General features: G+C 41.4%; 1 protein-coding gene across 5 annotated transcripts in view; it reads right to left on the bottom strand.

The window, feature by feature from the left end:
• Positions 1-20,788, bottom strand: part of RERE (arginine-glutamic acid dipeptide repeats) — a 517,539-nt gene that overhangs the window by 463,174 nt on the left and 33,577 nt on the right. The window lies entirely within an intron of this gene.

The raw sequence follows: 20,788 nt of genomic DNA, 5'->3' as shown, positions 1-20,788 counted from the left end.
TCCAGGCTTTATGCAGCTCACACAAGCTCATGGATCAGTATTACTGCAGCAACCAGTATCCATCAAAGCCATTCACCCCAGGGAATTTCCTGTGAGGAATGGGTTCTATGGACACCTTCTGTAGCTGTCAAAGACTGCACATGGTGGAGAGGAAGAGGGAGTACTGAGAATGTGTCATACCCAATTACCAACAGTGTTTTCTTCATGTCAGGGTACCCCGATCAGTGGACGATAATTTATTACGAGATTACAAAAGTAAAATGGAAATGGGAAAGGTAGAAATCAATACATGTGCATTGCACGCTTTTACCTTCACTTACAGCCACAAGTAAAATAAAAGAGCACAACTGCTAGATTAATCCCCTTTGGCTCTTAATGTGTGTGTGTGCGCGCGCGCGCACGTGCTAGCGTGCACACAGGCACGTACACACCAAGAATGTATTGCTGGGGTTATCCATCAGCAGTGAAAGATGATAAAGTTACCCAACTAAAAAAGGAGCAAGTCAGGGAAATTTGCTGGTGGTAAAGGCAAACCTAGAGAAGTCGGTTGAAAATACTCCCTACATGCCCTTTTCTGCCATGCCTATCAGAGCTCAGCTGTTCAGAAAAAAGAATTGCAAATCCTCTAAGCAAGAACAGTGTCTGTATTAAGCTCACAGGCATACCAGAGGTCCTTGGAGTCAAAAGAAGACTATAACAGAAAAACATTTAACATCAGCAGGCAATTGGGTCTTAAGAGTTGAAGACTCATTTTACCTTTGGATAAAACGACTGCCCCTTGCATTTTGATGCTAAATAAGACACTGCAACAAACATCAGCCCTTATTCCCCTGCACTTCTCAGAGCTTATAGCCCTCTTGCTTTATAACAAACTCCATGGTTTATAATTAGAGTCAACATTTACCAATAATTCTTTTAGCACACAGCAATACAGGTCAACACATTTTACTAAAATAACTTTTGATGCAAGACATTCTCCTATGTCACAATGAAAGTGGGTTAGTTCATTCTGAGGTTCTGGCAAAGACCGCACCGAAATATCGGTTACCAAAAATTGGTAATGGTTCTGCCACTAATCTAATAAGATTACTTTTCTTTTTATATTCTAGTCCAAATCAAAATGGTCTAACTTCCCCTGGATACAATTTTTTAAAATGCGTATCCAAGAACTATTTGCATTCTTTCTGTTCGCTGTGAAATTAATCTCTGCTATTTATCAGCTGGGGAAGGTTTCCAGGTTAATAAGATTTTCAGTCACAGTTTGTCTTGCAATAGTCTGAAGCTATAGAAATAGATGAACATTTCATTTCAAAAGCTATTACCAAAGTTCAGCGTCTCCAATATGAGATGTTCCAAAGTGGTTGGAACTTCTAGGTCCAACTGAATGAGGGTATTTCTCTTCTACTTCCAGTATCTTGTCTAGACAGTTTCACAGAAACATTTCTTGGAAAATATATACAGCACATTCTTTAAGTCGAAGCACATAGAGTAGTTATGGTAATTTAGCATTTTTCTCTGCTGCCCAGAGCTTTACACTTAAAACCCACTAGGCTTGTGGATTCTAAAAGACACAACAACCCCATTGCATGGATTCGCTGGGATTTCATTACTTGTTCTCCTCCAGCACCTCACCTCCCCTTCCTACAATTTCTGTTGGAGCGATGGGGAAAATGAAAATGGATGGAACTATAAATTCCCCGTAAGCCAAGGCAGCTGCTGAAATCACACTGCCTTGGTGGCGGAACAGAGCACGGGCAAGCCCTCCCAAGAAGATGCCGCCTCAGCCCGCAAATAAATATTAACCTAGCATTTCAGGAGTAATTGTGAAAAATCAGCTTGGCCACATTTAATTGAATGGGGGAAGAAACTTTCCCAAGTGATGGATGCACTGCCTTTCCACATAAGGTCTTTGGATGTACGGGTCGAAACTGTGGGCTTGTAGGCATAAAACAAACAACGGGGGGCAGATCAGAATTATGTCTTTCCTGCCTACTCTTGGCCCCATCCCATGTTCATCAGTGGTGTTAGATGCAACTCCCAGGTGAAACTGAGGTTACCCTGGGTATGTCATTCTGGAAGCAGCATGGCCTAGTGGAAAGAGCACAGGCCTAGGAGTCAGAGGACACAGATTCTAATTCTGACTTTGCCACTTGTCTGCTGTGTGACCTTGGGCGAGTCACTTCACTTCCCTGGACCTGTTACCTCATCTATAAAACAGGTATTAAGACTGTGAGCCCTATGTGGGACAGGGACTGTGTCCAACCTGACTATTTTGTATCTACCCCAGCGCTTAGAACAATGCTCAGCACACAGTAAATGCTCAATGAATACCGACAATATTAGTGATGATGTTGGTATTTGTTAAGCGCTTACTATGTGCCGAGCACTGTTCTAAGCGCTGGGGTAGACATAGGGGAATCAGGTTGTCCCACGTGGGGCTCACAGTCTTAATCCCCATTTTACAGATGAGGGATCTGAGGCACAGAGAAGTTAAGTGACTTGCCCACAGTCACACAGCCGACAAGTGGCAGAGCTGGGATTCGAACTCATGAGCCCTGACTCCAAAGCCCGTGCTCTTTCCACTGAGCCACGCTGCTTCTCTGTGATAATGTTGGTATCACAGGTTAAGCGCTTACTATATGCAGAGCACTGTTCTAAGCGCTGGGGTAGACACAGGGGAATCAGGTTGTCCCATGTGGGGCTCACAGTCTTCATCCCCATTTTACAGATGAGAGAACTGAGGCACAGAGAAGTTAAGTGATTTGCCCACAGTCACACAGCTGACAAGTGGCGGAGCTGGGATTTGAACTCGTGACCTCTGACTCCAAAGCCCGTGCTCTTATTATTATTACTATCACCAACTGAGAAACAGGCACATTTTGCTTACCCCTTCACTAGTTATCAGGAAACTGTAATTAACCGATTAATCCATTTGACAGAGCAACAAAAATATTAAGAAGCAAGACCTCATCCACAAAAGTGGGCCGGGGTATTGTAGGGTGAGAAAAGCAACTCCTGAATCACTTAGGATTCCTTCCTCTTGGCCACTTAAAAAGTCTCTCTATCTTGGTTGAGATTTCAGCCTAAGTTATCACCTAGTGCCTACCTACCTTGTAACAAAATATCTAAATTTGAATGAGGGAAGAAGTTGGGGTAGATGGTGAATTGAACCATGATACCGGTATGGTTCATTCAATAGTATTTATTGAGCGCTTACTATGTGCTGAGCACTGTACTAAGCACTTGTACTAAGCTGTGCTAAGTACCAGTACGATGGTAATGGAATGATGTGGGGGTGATAGGGCTCTTCATTTGAGCAATGCATGAGGCTCACATATATTCTCTCTCTGAGGGTTGGAGAATTATGAACAGTGCAATCCTCAAAAGCAACCTTAAGTACCTCTCTTTAACATCTCTATTACATTTAAAAAATATGAAGAGCTAGCCACCAGCATTACAAAACATTTATTTATTGAGCATCTGGGTGCATAACACACTAAACTATACAGGATCTCACTGACCTCCACTGAAGATATTCACAATAAAAAAATAAACCATAGATTTTTTCCCCCCCAGGGAATGGATTGGACAGAGGGAAGAGAGGAAAAATAAATGAAACAAATGAAAGGACACCATTGAACCCTGGAAATGCAAAATTCATTATCTCAGAATTCAGAAAAAGAGTCGGCTTTTACAAGTACTAAATTCACAAATGACAGTACTCTTAAATAATTTTTCCCACCACATGTTAAGACCCTCTTGGAAGCTAATTTTCATATGATGCTGCTGAAACACATATGTATATTTTACCTACAGGATTATTTTTTAAAAAATATAATCTGTCCTCTACCTATTAGAAAGAGATGTATAGCATGTTGTTTTAATAGAGCTAAATGAAAAAGGATCAATATTATTTTAATTTTTAAAGGTCTGTTTATGAAATGCAATCATCCTTCATTAAAAATGCAAGCTGTGCTTCAGCAAGAGGTTAGCGTAAATGATTCATAGTTTGATATCTCTCCAGTATAATCTCCCTCTCCTGGGAGCCCCCATCGGATGCTTCATCACACCACTCAGGCTGCTATTATTAAAAATGCTTTCCCATGATAAAAAAAATACTATTAAAAAAACCATCCACAACACACCCCTAATCAGTTACCTCGGCAAGTGGTGCTTCCTGCATTTGACTAAATTATTTTTGGCAGCTAAAATTAACATTTTATCCTGCTACACTTTCCCACTATCATATCTTTGATAAAACCAATTTCAGCAAAGACACTGAATAATATTCTAAAAAGGTCAATGCTGCATCCCCCCTATCCCCCCAACTCCGCCCCACTAGGAAGCAAAATCGAAAAGGTTGAAATTCACTACCTAGTTTGGGATTTCAGACTGGGTGCTGCTGACTTTCATTAAAATAATAGGAAATCTACCTTTTCTATATTGCACTTCAAAAGGTCTTAACTGAAATCTTCAAAGTCAAGACTGCCCAACCTTAAATGCAATTCCCTGCTATTTAAAAATGCTAATGGAAGTGGCTGTTTCAGTATAGTAGCATCTGGTTCATTATAACATGTGGTTTTGACTAATAAATTCTTAATTATTAAACTCTGGTGTTCAATTTCTTTCACATATATAAAACAGGCTCACATTACTACAATTATAAATACCTTGGATAAATTAGTTACAACTAACCTATATCACAGAAATCACCCAATTCTTTTTATTTTTTCATCCTCTGACAATTCACCAGCAGTACTAATGAAAAGCCACATATGCATTTAAAACAGCAAGTATTTAGTTGGCATTTATTGGCTAGTATATATTTCATTCTGCTAGCTGCTCAGACATAATGCCTTCAGTGATTTGCTTGTTTGTGCAACACCGTTAGCCAATTTTTTCTTTGCTTTCGCAAATTGAATGTGTTGGAAGTGAATGTAAGTGCATATACCCATCTCTGATTTTATAAAGCTGATTTCATCCAACGGTGTATTTGTGAAAGTGATATTGAATATACTTGAATATACTTAATAAAGGAATTATAACACATTGAGGTGACTATTAGAGGCTGCTCTCCTTGAGAAAATAGGCATAGTTTTAAAACATTAATACATGCAAGGGATTTTTCTCCTCTCTTTCCCAACCCTCCAATCTTTTTATCCCACATTTTAATCAGCAACATCGACAGTACTGACGGAATATCTTACAATGGAGTTGCAGAGTATGTGTGTTCAATCGTTCAGTTTCCCAGAAGATTCATTACAGTTACATTAGAAAGTCAAATCAGGCAATTCTGCAGTCTGGTGAAAGCTAGCATATGAAAGGAGGTTAATACAAAAGAATTTCATTTTAAATAGAGGACATTTAGGACTTTTTAAAGCAACATTATGATAAAAATTTCAGGCTGTTTGTTCTGGCTTTAGCACATGCTTTTCAAGTTTAATTTCAGAATGTCTAGGTGATTTTCTGAAAAGAGTAAGAGTATGTGCATAGGGAAGGGAAGAGTGTTTGATCTGCAAGGTTTGCCATCTTAATTATCCTCTTGCTTCCACATGTCTCTAAGAATCATGCTGAAGATATATTTTTTACCCTCACTCATGGGTGCAGATCTCACATGCTAGCCAATTACTCCATTATTACAGGTGTAAAATAAAAATCAAGGTGCACTCATTTGACTGTTACAAAGGGTTTTTTTTTAACTGGACGTGCATTTTTAAAAATTTAAATACAACTGAACGCTTCAGGGATTTTCAGACACTAACGTCTATGAATAGCAACATCAATGATCTAATATTCTTTTCAGGGTTAGCAGCAGGAAAAGGAAAAATCTTCTCAGGCACCACACACAGACGCACAAAGCTGTGTGTCTGTATGTAAAAACCAGCTTTGCAGCCATGTTACCCTTAAGCTTCATTACTACATTCTACAGGCAACCCCTGACTTACCTAGTTTGCTTTATTTGTCCGCCCAGTTCATTCCCCATCATTAACCAGGAATGAAAACTGACTATCTGTTGGGATGAAGATAAAAAACAAACCTTTTTATTAAGTGGAATTGGTATATAGAATAGAAATTTCTGTGCCTTAAACAGACTATTCTTGTGCCACAGCAATTCCACTGCCTAAATATCAAGGCAGGAGAAAAAAACAGCAGCTACCAACTGTGTTAGGAACATGAAAAGAAGTTGTCTTTGGTGCCAGCTTTGGCAGTATTACAGATGGACTTCATGGGCCTTTGGCTATGCTTAATTTAATATAAAGCTAAATACAGTCAAAACATCTGGTGCATTATTGATGGCTATGATGATAAATGAAATCCGACATTACACGGGAACCCATTAAGTATTCTATTTATACTCCACTTTTTACCTAACACACAGAGCTAAAGCTCTACATTTGCTTTTGTTTTTCATATCCCCTAAAAACAGATGTGCCGTGCGGATAACTGAGATCCCATTTTTAAGGAAGAAAAAATGGCAGTTGTGAACAAAGGAAAAAAAACACCTAACCACACATGGAAAGCACAAATACAAATGGTTGCATTTGACTATCAGCCTCAAGATGAAAATAAGCAAATGCCAGTTTTTCAAGGAGATGAACCAACGACGGGTGACGGGTGACAATTTTGAACAGGTCTTAAAGTCACAAGGAATCTGGAACAACTCATAAAAAAGTTAGCCAACATTTTAGCCAACATTCCAAAGCCGTGTCCACACTAGGAAAACCAACAAAAGGTTGTTTTTTTAAAACTGAATCCACATTTTTCTGACCCTGCATTACCCTCAACAGTATTTACTGAACACCTACTTTGCACAGCACATTGTGGACAGGGATTGTCTCTATTCCTGTATTGTACTTTCCAAGCGCTTAGTACAGGGATCTGCACACAGTAAAGGCTCAGTAAATACAACAATGAACAGAACTTTGGGGAATGTTAAATGTAGGAATGAGACAAAGGAAATCACAAAGGAAGAAAATAAATGCAGTTTCAGCCCACAAGGAACTGAACAATTTAATAGGTGAGATGAGAGCCCCAAAAGAAAAATATGGAATGAATGTCCACTGTCAGGAACATTAAATGCCTAGAGTACAAACAACAGAAATGACTACAAAAGATCTGTAAAGTTGTAGGACAGGGCTGTGTGGCTGGGGTGCACCCCACCGCTTAGAAAGATGTCATCTAGAGCTTTTTTGTCACAATTCCTCACAAGAGAACTGAAATGCAGGAGGCTGAGCAGGTGCAGACATGAAACTGATTCCATGAGGTACCATAAAGGCATCTTACTGGCCTGGGAGTCTACTCAATCAACAGTTGCTGCCCAGAGAACCTGATGCTTCTCCTCTCCCTCCTCGTTGCCAACCAGACCCGGGAGATGGCCTCAAGCCTCTTTAGAGTGACAGCAGAAGCTTGAAATAACTCGCTCTCAGGTATATGTGCTGATGCCATGGCCTCTGATATGGGCTTTTTGATGAGCCTACTGGCACAAAGCTCCAACAACATTAGTTCTCCAGCCACATCTCCAAACATCCCTGCTAATGCTGTTTCAGCTCCTTAACAAAAGTATCCCTGCACTGTAAAGACAGAGGGCATAACTTCTCCTGAGATCTTGGGCAAAGTTTATTCTTGAGAAATCCTTACTCCCTCTTCCTGGCCCTCACCCAAAGCACCAAAACAAGGGACCATTACAACAAACCTCTGGGGATTCTAGATTTACATTTGTTAATCTGAAAATGTACGAAATGAAATGTAAGGCTCATTTTCGGCAAGAACATATACGCATCTTTTCAAATGCTTCCAAAGAAAAAACAAGAAAAATCACTGTCAGCGTGGTGCTTATCAAAATAACACTTTACTGTAATAAAATGTAGCCAATACATCAGAACAGCAAATCCCACATTCCCAGGTTAAATTCCAATCATCCGGCAAAGTGGGGAAGAGGGAACAATACCTGTCTGAAAGGCAGGAATGCAAACATGCCATGATCCAGTTACTCCTGGACCATCAATGGGATCGATAGGAAAAACAAATGGAATGAAAACATGGAAATGCCTTAATAGAGGTCTCATTTGGGTATCCAATACATCTGTGAAATTAAAAATGAAAGTACAGCTCAAAACACATGATAAACCCTGATCATTTTTTATTGTTAGAAAAGGATAGGAATGACTTAGTATTGGAGAAGTCACCGTCTGCCAATCGATCACTGGTATCTATTCATTCAATCATATTTATTGATTCAATTATATTTATTGAGTGCATACTGTGTGCACAGCTCCTGGAAAAGTACAATACAGCAATAAAGAAAGATAATCCCTGCCCACAACAAGCTCACAGTGGTATTTTTTTGCTCGTATTTACTGAGCACCTACTGAGTGCAGAGCACTATACTAAGTGGTTTGGGAGAGCACAGAACAATAGAGTTGGTAGACGTGTTCCCTGCCCACAAGGAGCTCACAGTATAAAAGGGGTGACACATATTAAAATTAATTATGGCTATGTACATAAGTACTGCAGGGGTGGGGATTGGGTGAATATCAATTGCTTAAAGTGTACAGATCCAAATGCATAGACAACACAGCAGGAAGTGGGAGTAGAAGAAATGAGGACCTGGTCAGGAAAGCCTCTTAGAAGAGATGTGACTTTAATAAGGCTTTGAAGGTGGGGAAAGTAGTAGACTGTCATACATTAAGGGAGAGGGAGTTCCAGGCCAGAGGGATGATGTGGGCAAAGGGTCAGAGGCTAGATACACAAGACCGAGGTACAGTGAGTAGGTTGGCACTGGAGGAGTGAAGCGTGTGGGCTCGGTTGTAGCAGGAAACCAGTGAGATAAGATAGAAGAGGGTGAGGCAACTGAGTGCTTTAAAACCTAGTGAAAGGAGTTTCCGTTTGATGCGGAAGTGGACAGGCAACCACTGGAGATTTTTGAGGAGTCGGGAGACATGGCCTGATTTTTTTTTTTTTAGAAAAATGATTCAGGCAGCAAAGTTAAGTAAGAATTGGAGTGGGGAGAGAAAGGAGGCTGGGAGGTAAGCAAGAAGGTTTGATGCAATACTCAAGGTAGGATATGGTGCTCAGATCAGCAGAGTAGCATTTTGGATGGCAAGAAAAGGGAGGATTTTAGCAATGTTGTGAAGGCAGAACTGATAGGATTTGGTGACATTGAATATGTGGGCTGAATGAGAGAAGATAAGGTGAGGCTAATGCCAGGTTCACAGACTTGTGAGACGGGAGGGAGGTCGTGTTGTCTTCAGGGATGGGAAAGATATGAGGGTGACAGGGTAAGGTAGGAAGATAAGGAATTCTGTTTTAGATATGTTAAGTTTGAAGGTGTCAGGTGGGACATCCAAGTAGAGATTTCCTGAAGTCAGGAGGAAATAAGAGACTGCAGAGAAGGCGAGAGGTCAGAGTTGGAGAGGTATAATCATCTGCGTAGAAATGGTAGTTGACGCTTTCCATTACTTGCCTTACTCCAGATAATGCACTTCTGGACTGCTACTCTGAATGACACTTGCCGTGCAGAAATTTTAATTCATCTCTTATGCAACTGCTACAGAAAATTAGCTTCACTCACAATCCTCTAAGAAATAAGATTCTCAGCCCCATTTCTACTTACGAAGGGGAGATGGTGCTCTCCACTGAACACAGTAAATCTGAATGAGATTCAGAATCAAAATGAGAACCATATTTCCCTTTAACTTTTCACATCTTGGCTCAAGAGTTGTAAAAAAGTTATTAAAATTAATGCATCAAACTACCATAATTCTGTCCTTTTTATTACTGGTAATATTCCTTCTAAAATATTAGCCTGCTTTGTCGCATCAGTATATCTTTTTGAAAATTCCCTTTGAAAGATCAAGATCACTTTAGCATATAGAGTAAAACGTGCAATCATATTAATTTGATTCAGGAAGGAAAAAAATTCACTATGGTTTTAAAGGAGGAAGGGAAAGTAGAAACTTTGAAAACAGTTCCCTCATTAGAAAAGCCACTCATTTTTCTTCACAGCTTCCAACTGCACCAAGCTAGGTGAAGCAATAATGAAGCCATTTGCCATTTGGAATATCTACATTCAAAAAACCCAAATGTGTCAAACTTGGAAAATGAGCCAGGGCAAACAATTTCTCAGCCCAGTTAAACAACATTTACTGGGTTAAAATAACCAGAGTCCTATATGAACTCCCCACCTTAATCTACAATTCCCTTATTTACTGAATAAATATAGAAATGGTTAAAAAAGAAAAAAGAAAAACAAGAGCTCCTCTTGCTGCCCTAACCTCCACCCACCTTCCTCTGCAACTAAACTGCTGTTATCTACCACTCACCTATCAACAATTTGAAGCCTCATTTAAGGAAACCTCATATTTTTGTACTCAGCCTGGATCCAATACTGCAGACAAACACACAACCATTTTTTCCGACCTTACATCAAGTTGTATTTCTACTGACGTGCAGTCAAAAGAACATTCTCTAATTCAGATATCTCATTTTCTCTACTAAACCATGTAGTGAAAACATGCATTCTAGTAGAATTGGTTGTACTTTCTCCCTCTCCCTTTCAAATATCTCCATTTAGCTTATTAAAAGTCCAACATAAGGGATAAATGGCTTACTCAACATTTACTACTAAAACATCTAAAGGGGCAGAAAGAAGGCGTAGCTTCAATGTCAAGACATTTTCAACCATTACCCACAAAGACTCCCAAACATACATTCATTTAATATACTTTTGACAGCAAGTCAGTCCATACACCAGATAGAGCCACAAATCTTCCAAAAGAGAAGTCAAGTGGTCAGACCTTATGAAGGTTTGAGAATTCATTACTATTTAAGATTCAGTAAAGGGGACATCCCTCTCACCTCAACACACTACGCATTTTCAGGCTAAAAGAAGTTAATCACCAAGATCGAATATAAACTTCTTCAGTGAAAGTCAAATAAAAGTAAGTGGGAAGGCATGGGGAGGCTGTTTTCCTCTTTTGACAAAAATAAAGGACTTCAATCGGTAATTATTACTTTTCCCTCCTGCCATTCAAATTTAGAAGCTGTCATAAGGAGAAGAGAAAACAGATTTACTAAAGGAGGTCTTTCACCTCAGACAGCTTTTGCAGCAACATGGAACAGGGCAGCAGCTTTTTAACAGCAAAGGATGAAGAATATATTCAACTGTTTGAATGGAAAAGATCAAAAGCCCACAAATGAAACAAGCCAGGGCTCCTTAGGCCTTTGTTTGCAATGGCTCAAGCTGTAGGGAAAATTTTCAAAGGGAAAAGAAAGACTTTGCAGTTATCAGACAAGACAGTTAACCGAGAATTTCAAAGAAGCCTGTTGCTGATGCAAGGGAGGCAGCAGTAAGAAATGGGACAGAGACCCTGTTACCTAACCCCACCCAGCCAGGCAGCATGGTCTAGTGAAGTTGAAATCAAAAGATTCGAATTTCTAGTTCCAGCTCAGCAACTGTCTTCTGGGCTGTGTCTTAGTTTCCCTCTTTGTAAAATCTGGCAAATGCCACCTGACAGCGAGGAAAGGTGGTTGAGTGAAACATCAGTAAAATACCTAAGAGTCCACAAATGTAAACAATATAAAACATATATAATCACTATTATCATCATTCCCCTCATGGAGTAAATTCCATACAAAGTGCAAATTAAGCCTACCGTTGGAAGACCCAGCTCTCAGGCAGGAAGATCCCTTGAGGAGGGACACTGGCCTCTAAAAAATTACTTGAAACGAGCGTACTCTCATTAAGAAAGCCCTAAAGATGCAATAGCCGTAGCCCCGAATCAGATCGGGCTTGGACAACAGTTGTCTTTTTTTTTTTTTTGAATTTTAAGAGAGAGACAAAAGAAAGCAACATCACCCAGGTCAAGCCCGATCAGACATGTTACTCAATGAGGACACACAGCTGTCACTTCACTAGACAATTCTCTCCACAAAGCTCAAAGGAAAATGGCATTATGACCTTAACTCTTTCTGTTCTCATTTAAGAAAGGCTTTATGTATTCCTGGATGGAGCCTCATGAGGGCTCTGGACAATGCCCTGAAAGACATGAGACGCAATCTTAACAACAGGAACTGACACACTATGTGTAAAAGAATCTATCACTCTCCAATCAACTTTGTTCCAAACGCTTTGATTTTTTTTTTCACTAAGAGGTGGGCTCCTTTTTCTCGGTTTTATTAAAGAGATGGCTTAAGGAGTAACCAGGGCTTCTAAATTAAATGCAAGATCAGAAGTCATGAGCAGCCATTATGACAAGGGGTCACAGAGAGCATTAATATTTGCCTTTGCCAATGGAAGTTACACTTCTTTTCCTGGAAGAAGAAGAAGAAAAAAAAAATACTGTTAGAGACTGACAAAGAAAAAGAGTTGGGGGGACTAAAGGGGCAGAAGTTGGAGAGAATGAACATTCTTCAGGAAGGCACTACAGCAGAGCCACCGGAGAGCTAACTGTTCAAGTGACCAAAGAGAAAGTGAAGGTGGGAAACAGCACTTCTTTCCAGATGTCCTGGATCAAAGGCAAAGGGCAGCCTTCCTCAAGAAAAAAACATTCTAAATTCAAGACGGCATTCTAACTGATGATAATACTGGCACAGTGGAGAGCTTAGTCTTGCTCTTTCCTCAGAGATAAATGCCCCTTTTCCACCGAGGGAGCAGAAGGAACCCCATAACCAGCATTAAAGGTTGCCTACCCTACACGTGGTTGGGGCTGAAAACCTGGCCAAGGCCCAGGTAAATAACTGGCTGGGTATCTTCATTTCTAGACAGAAAAAGGTAAATCAAGGTCAGAGCGGCACTCTGCCTAGTTTACAGCACGACAAAACTGTGAATCTGTTACTCAAAGCCCTTTGTGCCTCTTAAATCTCTCTCTGTGTTTATATCCTTCCCTTTTGTTTCTCTCCCCCCTCCTCTTATGGTCAAAGAGCAACCTCAGAGCAGACGGTGATTGCATCTGCGCTGTTTGGGCACACAGCACTTACCCAGCAGCAGAAGCAGCGTGAAACTGATGAGAGTTCTCATCGGTTTCACACAGCTCCTGCTGCCAAAGTCTTTGGGGGAAGCACTCGGAACAAGAGCAACAAAAGTGCAGTCCTTCTCTGTGGGATTTTCCTCCAGCGTCATTTGGGAAAACGTATGGGGGTGGACAAGGGTCGTTGGGAAAAAGGGGGAACCCCCAGTTCTGGATCCAGCTGAAATTCCTGGAAAGATTAAATTGATCCTGAAGGGTAGAGGAGTTGGATAAAGAAAAACAAGGCTGCAGGCATGAAAATCTACAGATTTAAGAACTGATCATTTCTGTAGCACCACAACTCATGTATTTCTTTTGAAAGAGATTCTATTTTTTTCCAGTTCCGCTGACAACCTTCAGGACCGGAAACAGGGAAAGAAAACGAATCTTAAACCTAACACCGGATGCCCAGAACTTATGAATTCTAATCCTGGCTCTGGGAACAAATTCCTGCTTATTGAAGGCAAATCACATAACAATAATAATTATGGTATTTATTAAGCACTTACTATGTGTCAGGCACTGTACCAAGTTCTGGAATGGATAGAAGCAAATGGGGTTAATAATAATAATAATGTTGGTATTTGTTAAGCGCTTACTATGTGCAGAGCACTGTTCTAAGCGCTGGGGTAGACACATGGGAATCAGGTTGTCCCACGTGGGGCTCACAGTCTTAATCCTCATTTTACAGATGAGGTAACTGAGGCACAGAGAAGTTAAGTGACTTGCCCACAGTCACACAGCTGACAAGTGGCAGAGCCAGGATTTGAACTCATGATCTCTGACCCCAAAGCCCGTGCTCTTTCCACTGAGCCACGCTGCTTCTCACGCAGTCCCTGTCCCACCTGGGGCTCACAGTCTTAATCCCCATTTTACAGATGAGTTAACTGAGGCCCAGAGAAGTGAAGTGACTTATCACACAGCAGACACATGGTGGAGCCGGCATTAGAACCCAAGACCTCATGACTCCCAGGCCCGTGCTCTATCCACATCACCTTTCTGACTCAGTTATGCCACCTGCATGGTTAAAATAGCATCATACCTGCTCCACAGGGTTGCAGAACACTCTGGGAGCCTTGGGGGGGGTCACTGAATTGTCCTGGTCGATGGTTGGTTTCATAATTTGGGGAACAAGGGCCAACCAATGGTACCTGATAACTGTAGCATTCATACCATCTGGCACCCATGGGTGGGATACCTTTTCTTTTTTCTTTTTTTTAAGGTATTTGTTAAGCATTTCCTTTGTGCCAGACACTGTACTAAACACTGGGGTACACACAAGCTTATCGGGTTGGTCACAGTCCATGTCCCAGATGAGATTCATTCACTCTCTTAATTGCCATTTTACAGAGAAGGTAATTGAAGCCCAAATAAGTGATGTGACTTGCCCAAGGTCACACAGCACACAACTGGGGAAGCTGGGATTAGAATCCAGGTCCTCTGACCCCCCAGGCCCGGGGACTTTCCACTAAGGCATGCTGCTGCTTCTTCCCCCACACTGTCCCGAGGATTGGGAATTCATCTGGAAAAGGCTTCCAAAGAAGGTCCTAAAACAATCAAATCAATCAATCGTATTTATAGAGCACTTACTATGTGCACTCTCTGGGCCTCAGTTACCTCATCTGTAAAATGGGGATTAAGAAAGTGAGGCCCATGTGGGACAGGGACGGTGTACAACTCAACTAACTTGTATAATAATGTTGGTATTTGTTAAGCTCTTACTATGTGCAGAGCACTTTCTAAGCGCTAGGGGAGGAGGTCATCAGGTTTTCCCACGTGAAGCTCACAGTCTTCATCCCCATTTTCCAGATGAGGGAACTGAGGCCCAGAGAAGTTAAGCGACGTGCCCACATTCACACAGCTGCCAAGGGGAAGAGCCGGGATTCGAAACCATGACCTCTGAGTCCCAAGGCCGGGCTCTTTCCACTGAGCCACGCTGCTTCTCTGCTTCTCTACCCCAGCACTTAGAAGAGTGTTTGCCCCACAGTAAATGCTTAACAAGTACCATTCTTTCATTTTACTTTTCAGAACACTGTACTAAGCACTCAGGAGAGGACAGTACAAAAGAGTTGCCCACAAAGAACTAACAGTCTAGAGGGGACCAATCCAGGGGTCCACCTGGCACTCCTTTACAAAAATCAAAAACCTTAGGATAAATACCCAACCTGGGTATTCTCTGGACTGAGAACTGCTTGAGAATTTACACTACATGACAGTTTTGAATTTAATCTGAAGACCAGAAAGACCAGACTGGGAGGGGATGGGGCAAACTAGGGGGAAGAATAAGGAGGAGAGGAGGATCCCGTGGTATCAAGTGATGAGCATGCCAGACCTAAGGGATGTTGGTAGACCTTTGTATTTCACCATAGCTAATGCCACAGCAAAAAATGGAGGGACAATGCCATTCCCTCTGGGGTTCACTTCTTTGACACACAGCTCAACAGAGTAGTTGAAGATTCTAACGTGACATTTCCATGCTGAAAATCATTTCCCATTCTCCCTGCATTTCATTAGGTTTCTCAGTTCTATTTGAAGTTTTAATACCTTGCCATGCTAATGGTTTGCATTACTACAAGTAAAAACTAACTGTGTTATCCCTTTGATTTATACTCAATTTCACTTGCAGCTTGTGGTCATGACCCAGTGATGTAGTGTCTGAGTGGGAGAGAAAGGTTAAATTTAAAAATAAAAATCCCATAAATAATCTACTTTTATGTATTTCTTTACAGTAATTTCACAGAAAGCATTTCTCCCTATTAGGTTTCACCGAGAAGCAGCATGGCAGAGTGAATAGAACACGGGCCTGGGAGTCAGAAGGTCATGGGTTCCAATCCCTCCTCCGTCACTTGTTTGCTGTGTGACCGTGGGCAAGTCACTTCACTGTGACTTCACTGTGCCTCAGTGACCTCATCTGTGTGACTGTGGGCAAGTCACTTAACTTCTCTGTGCCTCAGTTCCCTCATCTGTAAAATGGGGATTAAGACTGTGAGCCCCACGTGGGACAACCTGATTCCCCTATGTCTACGCCAGCGCTTAGAACAGTGCTCGGCACATAGTAAGCGCTTAACAAATACCAACATTATTATTATTATCATCTGGAGAATGAGGATTGAGACTGTGAGCCCCTCGTGGGATAGGGACTGTGTCCAACCCAATTTGCTTGTATCCACCCCAGCATTTAGTACAATGCCTGGCATGTAGTAAGCACTTAACAAAGACCATTATATTATTATTATTGAACTTTTGAGTTAGACAAAATTTACATTTTGCCTGATAGTGGTCCTTTTGAGCCTAAAGAATTTAAAATATAAAAAGCACTAAATCAGTCAATCAAATCAAGTGAGTGCTTAATGTATGCAGAGGATTGCAGTAAGTGCTTGGGATAGTACAATATAACAGGAGTTGGTAGCCACATTCCCTGCCCACAATGAGCTTAGAGTACAGAGGGGGAGAGAGGCATTTATATAAATATATTGAATTTCAATTATGTACATAAGTACTCTCCCAAGCACTTAGTACAGTGCTCTGCACATACTAAAAGTTTGATAGATACCACTGATGATGACAATGACTATGTTGAAGATGATAAGCGCTGAAATGATGGACTGCAGGAGGGTTGAATGATAGTGCAGATGCAAATGCAAGGGTGAGGTAGAAGGGAGTGGGAGAAGAGGAGGTGAGGGCTTAGTCGAGGAAAGCCTCTAATAAGGCTTTCAAGAAGGGAAGAATGAACGCCTGTCAGATATGTAGAGGGAGAGAGTTCCAGGCCAGAGGCAGGATGTGGGTGAGTTGGGTTGGTGACAAGATAGACAAGACAGTGAGTAAACTGGCATCAGAGGAACAGTGTGTGCAGGCTGGGTCGTAGTGAAAAATCAGGGAGGTAACGTAGGAGGGGGCAAGGGGATTGAGTGCTTTAAATCTTATGGAAAGGAGTTTCTGTTTGATGTGGAGGTGGACGGGAAACCACTGGAGAGTTCATCAGGAGTGGGGAAACATGAATTGAACGGCTTTGTACAAAAACTATCTGGGCAGCAGAGTGAAGTATGGATCGAACTGGGGAGAAACAGGAGGCATGGAGGCTGAGGAAATAGTAAAAATAGGATATGGTGAGTGCTTGGATCAGCATAGTGGCATTTTGAATAAAGAGAAAAGGGCAGATTCTAGCCAAGTTGTCAAGGTTGAACCCACAGGATTTGGTGACAGACAGAATATGTGGATTGAATGAGAGAGATGAGTTGAGGATAACGCTAAAGTTAGGAGCTTGTGAGAAAGGTAGCATGGTGGAGTTGTCTACAGTGTTGAGAAAGTCAGGGGGAGGGCAGGGTTTGGATGGGAATATGAGGAGTTCTATTTTGGACATGTTCAGTTGGAGGCATCTGTGGGACATCCAAGTAGAGATGTCCTGAAGGCAGGGGCAAACACAAGACTGCAGATATGGATCGAGATCAGGGCTGGAGAATTAGATTTGGGGATCATCCACGTAGAATGGTAGTGGAAGCCATGGGAGTGAATGAATTCCCAAAGGCATAGATGGAGATTAGAAGGGGACCCAGAATGGACCGTTGAGGTACTCCCACAGTTAGGGGGAGAGAGGCAGAGAAGGAGTCTGCAAGGAGCAGCCACAGAGATAGGAGGAGAACTAGAAGAGGATAGTGTCAGTGAAGCCAAGGTTGGATAATGTTTCCAGGAAAAAGGGGTAGTGGACATTGTTAAGGGTAGCTGGGTGGTCAAGGAGGATTAGGATGGAGTAAAGACTACTGGATCTGGCAGGAGGAGGTCATTTGTAACATCTGAGAGGGCAATTTTGGTGGAGTCAAGGGGGTGGGTCAAGGAGAAAAGAGGAGGGGAGTAAGTGGAGACAGTGTGTGTAGACAACTCACTCAAGGAGTTTGAAGAGGAATGGTAAGAGGGAGATGAGGAGGTGGCTGAAGGGAGTTGTGGAGTCAAGAGAGGGTTTATAGGTTAGAAGAGACATGAACGTGTTTGACAGCAGAGGGGAAGAAGCCACTGGAGAGTGAACAGTTAACGGTAAGAGAGGGACGAAAGAAGGAGGCGAGCATTTTGATAATGTGTGAAGGGATAGGGTCAGAGATGCAGCTAGGGGGTGGATTTTTGAGAGGAGATGGGAGATCTTCTGAGATACAGCTGGGAAAGATGGGAGAGTTGAAGAAGGGGCAGGAGGTGGCTAGGATCAGGGGAGGGGGCAGGGGAGATTTTACGGAGATCACGCCTGATTGTTTCAATTTTCTCAATCAGCAGCGTGGTCGGAAGGAGCCCAGGCCTGTAAGTCAGAGGACCTGGGTTCTAATCCCAGCTCTGTCAAGTGCCAGCTGTGTGACATTTGGCAAGCTTCTTAACTTCTCTGGGCCTCAGTTTCCTCAAATGAAAAATGGAGATTCAATACCTGTTCTCCGTCCCTCTTAAGACTGGGAGCCCCAGGCAGGACAGGGATAGGGTCTGACCTAACTGATTTGTACCTGTCCAGTGCTAAGAATAGCGTATGACACACACTAAGTGCTTAACAAGTACCACAAAATAAACAAAACCAAAAAGTATGGGCAGGTCATTAGAGGCAAAAGATCAGGGAGGAAGGGGATAGGGAGTTTGGTGGGGAAGTTAAATATCTGAAACAACTGGTGAAGGCAATGGATACGGGAGCCAACAGGGAGAGAGAAATTATGTTGCCAGGGAAAGGAGAGGGCAGAGTTAAAACAGGCAAGGATGAAATTGAGGTAGACAAGGTCAGTCTGATATTGGGATTTCCACCAGCAGCATTCTGTGGCCTGTGTACAGAAGTGAAGGAAGTGGACTGTGGAAGTGATCCAGGGCTGAGGGTAAGTTGTACAAGATTGCCAAAGGGATAGGGAAGTGAGTGAGTTGAGTTCAGTAGAGAGGGTGGTGTTGAAGGCATCAAATTTGTTGTCAAGGCAAGGTGGTTTGGGAATCAACACTAATTGCGGATGGTGACTTGAGAAAACTAGCTGAGGTCAAAAGATAAGAGATCTCTGTGGGGACCCAGGACAGATTTGCAGGGAGAGAGTGTTTGGGAGAGAAGGCAGGTGAAGGGATTGTGGTCAGATCCAGGGATTTGAGTTGATGAGGATAGAGATCATAGTTAGAGACGGTGAGAATGAATGTGTGCCCAAGTTGGTGAGTGGGAGAGGTGGGGTGAAGCAGGGGGTCATTGGAGTAGAATAGTGATAGAAAAGCTACATAACCTACATAAAAACTTTGGTGAGAAAGTATTCTAAGGCTTCTGGTCACATTTTCATGTTTGAATAAATCTCATTACTGCTGCATATATTTTGCAATCAAGACACAGTATTTTATATTCTCCTGGAAGTATCATTGCAAATTAAATTTCCCAGAGCTAACAGGGCAAGAGGCACTGATATTACATACCTTGCTATTCTCAAACACTCATTCCCGCCCTGTGCAACAAAGATAGGCAAGTCAGTGTTTCAAAGGGTAAAGAACTGCATTCTTTTGAAAAACTGACCTTTCTCCATTGAATAAGGGAACACCTGGCTTGCAACTTCAATCCTACCAGCACAATTAAATATAAAACAAAGAGCTTTGTCCACCAAGTTAAAAATAGATTTAAAAAGTTAACATTCTAAATATGTTCCTGACATCTGACATCTCAATTTAAAAATCTGCAAGTAAAACATCTGCTCAACTGAGAAATTCAATTCAAGTAAACAGACTAGTCAATCCTTTGAAATATTATAGCAACAATTTGAAATTACATTAAATCTCATCCAGATGGCAAGTCTTCCATAACTAGTCTCATCCAAAGTAAGCAGTGGCTGAAACAAGTCTTGATTTTACAAAACTTGCTGTTAATATGAATCACAGGAAAGAAAGCATGTAATCAATAGGAAAAATACTGGCCCAACATCATTTCCAGGATTCAGTTCATTAAAAACTGAAGCTCACTCACACCTCACCTTCAGGAATTAACTTTTGTTATGAGAGTGTGGGGTTTTTTTTTCCTGTTTAAAGATAAAAGGTCTGTAAGTGAATTTGTAAAATAATTGTGAGACACATTTCCAGGACAATATTCAGAGAGACCTCATCTCAAATCTATGCAAATTATATTACTTAGTACAAAACTGAAAAGCAGGTCACAACAGTTTCCCTTATCTTTTTTAAAATTACTTCCTGGAGAATTACACATTGGGTCCTTACCATTTCTCCATTACTGTGCTAAGAAGCCATTTTTACTCAATTTAAAAACTTGATAAATCAGAATAAAATGGAACAAGAATATGCATTTTAGCCCATTGCAAATTTCTATTTCAATATAGCAGGAAAAGAGTCTTTAGAAAGCAAAACAAAAGTTGTAATTAAACTGCCAAAATGGAGAAGTGAATTACTTAGATATTTCAGGGTAAATATACCATTGAGGGTTTTGAAGCCTGAATTTGCTGCCTACATTGATCAAATTCACTAGATAATTGCTAAGCTCTTTACTTTCCCTTTGTAGTTCTGGCTAGACAAACACACCACCATCCATCCAAAATAGTATATGGAGTCACCCAACCTTTATTTACTTAAGTGGAACAAAAGTGTTCTTTTTGGTGTACATAACCTTCCACAAAGCTAGCCAGCACTCTAATAAGCATAGCATGAAACACTTTTGATCAGCTACAAAGAACTCCAGGACTTAAATACACGACCTAATAATTACTAAAATACTCAGTAGGAAATGTTTAACCTGGCCATTTGTAAAAGCCACTCATCATTCTCTCTAATGCCCAATAATATCTTTGGAATCA

Source organism: Ornithorhynchus anatinus, chromosome 5 (assembly GCF_004115215.2).
Source record: "Ornithorhynchus anatinus isolate Pmale09 chromosome 5, mOrnAna1.pri.v4, whole genome shotgun sequence".
NCBI classification, from domain to species: domain Eukaryota; kingdom Metazoa; phylum Chordata; class Mammalia; order Monotremata; family Ornithorhynchidae; genus Ornithorhynchus; species Ornithorhynchus anatinus.
The sequence above is the reverse complement of the archived record's forward strand: the minus strand, read 5'-3'. Positions and strand labels throughout refer to the sequence as shown.